This window comes from Cyprinodon variegatus, unplaced genomic scaffold (assembly GCF_000732505.1).
Source record: "Cyprinodon variegatus isolate N-32 unplaced genomic scaffold, C_variegatus-1.0 Scaffold92, whole genome shotgun sequence".
Classification (NCBI taxonomy): Eukaryota; Metazoa; Chordata; class Actinopteri; order Cyprinodontiformes; family Cyprinodontidae; genus Cyprinodon; species Cyprinodon variegatus.
Genome location: NW_015150545.1, coordinates 437,300 through 442,020, shown reverse-complemented (window position 1 = coordinate 442,020; position 4,721 = coordinate 437,300).

Genomic DNA, 4,721 nt, shown 5'->3' with positions numbered 1-4,721 from the left:
ACAAAGAAATTAAAAAACAAAATAAACTCATAAGAAAGGCTTGGGTAGAAATAAAGGTACCATTACATTATTATTATGTATGTTAAAAAACGTTTTGAGGCAATCACTGCAATCAAACTATCCCTGTATCTGTATGTGGGATTACTGCCCCCCTCAGTAAGTATTTTAGACTATATTTCAGCTCCTTTCAAAAGTTCTCAATGGAATTTTAGGTCAGGGCTCATTGAAGTATTCTTCAGATTAGTCCAATGTTGTCTTTGTAGCAATTATTAGGTGTTCATAGCTGAAGGTTTGGGGTAATTGCCATTTTGCTAGACCAATGAACTGTGAATGAGACCAAGCTTTCTGACACTGGGCAGCACATTTTTTTTCTAGAACCACTTCATAGGCTTGGGATTTCCTGCAGAGATTCCAGACCTCCTGTGCCAGAGGAAGCAAACCTTCCCCAGAACATAACAGAACCTCCTCTGTGTTTCTGAATAGGGAGGGTGGTGTTTCCTCGTCACGCTTTGTGTATCCCTTTGCGTAAAAAGAGCTCAAGTGCCTTGGCAAAATGTTCCGCTTTTGTTTCATCTGCCCATAAAATATTCTCCAATGGGTTTTGTGGCTTGTCAACATGTAGTTTGACTAATTCCAGTTTAGCTTTGTTATTACTAGTTTACAACAATGGTGTCCTCCTTCTTCCTTTCTTTATTAAGTCCAGTTTGGCTTGAACAATGGTAGACGGAGAGATCTGACACCGATTGTCCTTGAACTTGATGTTCACCTTTAATTTCTTTAGCAGTTTCTGGGCCCTTTAGTTTTCTTTCGTATCTATCTCTTTGATTTGTCATCAATTTTCCTCCTGCAGCCACATCCAAGGAGGTTAGCTAAAGTTAAATGAATTTTACATTTCTGAATAATATGTTTAACTTTAGTCACAGAAACATCAAGCTGCTCTGAGATGGGGTTATAATATTTACTTTAAAAAAGCTTGTCTAAAATGTTCCCTCCAATCTCTTGAGACAACCCTTTCTTTCTCTTCCTTTGGTCCATGTTGAGTGTGGTACACACCATGTCACCAAGCTGCACACTGAATGCCTGTAGCCCTATATCAGGCATGCCTAAAGTTGATCCTCAATGACCGCCATTCTGTAGGTTTTACAGGTTTTCCTGCTCCAGCACAGCTGATTTTCTTTGATGGTTGGTTAACAGTCTTTTTGCTAAACTGCATTCATCAGAATAAACTGTCCTAAAACTTGGAAACCTCTAAAATTGGCAGGAAAGGGCCCCTCAAGGTCAAACTTTGGGCATGCCTGTCCTATATGAACGTCCACTTACAGATTAAAAGTTTGTAGACACCTGTGATGCTAATTAGCGGACTCCCCATGATTTAACATGTCCCTTTGGTTACCTTTTTAATTCCACCCAATCCACTCATTGGGATTTATCAACCAAAGAAAAGAAAATAGATCCACAGAGTAAGTAAGGAAAATGCAACATTTAAAAGAACTGGTTCTTGGGTGACCTGTTCACTGTTTTTTTTTTCCTCATAACACAAACAGGACTTTGTAAGACTGAAACGCACTTAGTTGCTTGAAAACCATGAATTTGTTCACTCTAAGCTGGTGAGACGTGCATCAGAACCAAATCCTTCCTAGTTGATCTGTGTTTAACATGGCAGCTCGTTCATTTATATCACAAGCAAATCTCTACAGAGAAGTAATGTTTTCTAGTGCATGAAGCTGAGCCACTTCATTTTTCCTCATCTAAAGACTTTACTACTCATTCCTCGATTTTTATGGTTATTAATTTCCTGGATGCTTTAGGGTTGCTTTTGCAGATAAAGTACAGTGGATGCAGTGGACAGAGAGCAGAGGCTGGAGATTAGAGGGATCCTTTCACTGCCCAGAAAGGTCAAAGGTCAATAATGTGTTCCGGTAAGCAGCTTATAACAAGCTGGGACATTTTCTAGCTGTACGCAGAACAAGGATGCATTTAGTAAGCCTTTACTGACCCACAGATGAATGAAAACCCACTCATAGTACAACCATTCATCTAATCTAAGGTGGAAATTCTGTAATCTTCATGTAACAGAATGCAAGTCCACAATTACACAAAGCATAGAATATAATATGCTGGCATAACATGGGATTGCTGATTATTATCCAACGGTTAGAGGGGATCCTGACATTAGGTCTAATAACATATTTCCCGTTTAAGGCCTTGATTATTTACACCTCCATATTTCATCATATTGCAAATCTAAAAGTATACAGAAGGTATGGTTAAACTCTAAATTCATCATTCTCCTGCAGATCAAGAAGTAAATATATATGGAAATTCAACCTAGAAATTTCAAGAAATCTCCCAACAGATAATAGAAAAGGTATAAAAGGCTTTTTGAGAACTATATATATATATATATTATATACATGGTATCAAAAAATACGCTATAAAACATTTTTACAATTATTATAACTAAATGGAAAAAACGTAATCTACCACTTACTCTATCTATGGGGACCTTTCTTACTTTTTTTTTCTAATGACATTTAGTGATGAGGTAGTCCTTGAGGTTGAAAAACTTCTCTGCCCTTATCCTAAGCCTCATATTAATCCACAAATGATTTATCAAATTCAAGTTGCGACTTTGGTTGGGCTTTTCTAAAACCTGAAAATGACTTCAAGTAAAAATGAGGCGATGAGAAAAATAAGTAAATACATAAAATCAAGAATTAACCTAATCGTGCCTGGGGTATAAATAAATTCTATAAAGATTTGTAGTAAAAGTAAATGTGGTTTCCAGTGTATACTGTTTTTGTCAGAAACAACACTGTCAGCAGATACTATAGGTCACAGCACAGAACACATACAAACACATTCATGAGAAAACATGCAGGAAAAGAAAATAATTATCTCTTTCAATTCACCATTGCACCTTCCTCTCTTTTACACACTCTCCTGCTTGATCACCATAATTATCCATTTTAAGGCCCTCATTAACTGAGTTAATGCTCCAGCTGAAGCATTTCTGTGTTGTTGTTTCCTCTTTTTTTTCTCCCAATGCCAATAAAGCCATCTGAAAGAGATATTATGAGAGTTAGATGTCCTGAGGCGAGACAGCGGATAATTGGAGTCTATAGACTGATGAGCGGATAAAACGAGTGATTCTCCTTCATGTAACAATAAAGTTTATGTACAACAAGATCTTTGAGGGAAAAATATCCGTGAAAACTATGAATTCTTTCAGCTTGTATAATTGTGACGCAAACTACAGCATCTTTAATTGCTCATTGTCTTTTTGTGGTGCAGTGGCTTCAGACTAAAATATACCACCGCCTGCCTTTGTTCTCCTTAGTGTGGACTTTGTTGTTCTGCCCACGCGCCCCTCTGTTCGTGTGTGTGTGCTTCTGCATGTACATATATGCTCTCAGAGAAGCAGGGCAGCACAATGCACACTCTAATTAAACCATGGAGAGTCTAGAGGCTGGCCTGCTTTGAGCCGAGCCCCCTCGCCAGCAGAAACTCAGACACATTCATACATAAAAGAGACGGCAAGGCCGAAAGGCAGAGATGAAGAGAGCATGGCGGGGAAGAAAAAAAGGAGGGCGACAAACGGAAGATGAAAGGTGAAACTGCAGATGGAAAGAAGACAGGTCGTGTTAATGAAAAAGCTTCTCTTGGGCCAGCAGAGACCCTTCAGGAGCAGCAACATGAGAACTGGATAGTTTCTGGAAGTGGATGCTAATAGTCCCACTTTCATGGAGGTGGAGGGGGTACTGTGGAAGCTCTCACTCTAAACTCACACCTCAAGTTAGAGTGGGCACCAGAGCACTCTTCTAAGTGAGAATCTCTGGTAAAAAGCCAGGATGCTGGCAGAGAGCAGTCTTCCTGGAAGGACCTGCAGAGTTTCTGGGTGCATCTGAGTGTTTAATTGCTAATTGGTTCAATTAGAAGGTTTAATTGGTCCAGCGTTGCTGTGAGCTGCGGGAGAGCTTAAGTGATTGATGAAATGGAGAGAGAGAGGAGAAGTGGTGTGAGGAGAAGGTGTATAACCAATACTTAAATGGATATTGATAGTTTAGCATCATACATTTGAACACAGATTAAAAGGAATTGGTTTATTTCATATTAGAGTATCGTGCATACACTCGACACGATTACACACATAAGCACCCATGCACACTCATCCATGATTCATGTCGGAGGCAGAACGTTTTCCTGAACCTCCCAGCGGAGTTAGAGAGGCTGGCAGACCGCACAGGTTGCTCAGCTGAAGACTGAACAATAAACCCCATTTACCTCACTCCTCCACTCATATTTTCAGGATCTAAAAGGAGAAAATTATAGGAGCCACTTGTAGTGATTTTGAACACAAGATAATTCCAACAACTAGTCAGTTGTTTTTCTTCGCTGTTAAGATTTTTCTATATCTGTGTCAAAAAGAATAATAAACAAGAAATATACAGACCTATTTTTCCACAGAATTGTTTCTCTGGGAATAGCAGTTGCTTCAAAGACAGTATTTCATTTCTAAATCTGTGCATTTTGGTTGTCTATGGTGTCTCCAGAAAGCATTTATACTCCTTCCCAGGGGCATGCATATGGGAGGGCAGGGGGGCAGCCAACCCCTCTTGTGGCCCAATTATTGAACACATGCTAAAGTGCCCTCTCAGGGGCCAAAACACATGCTAAACTGTCCTATTGGGAGCCACAATCCATTCTATGATGTCCTATTG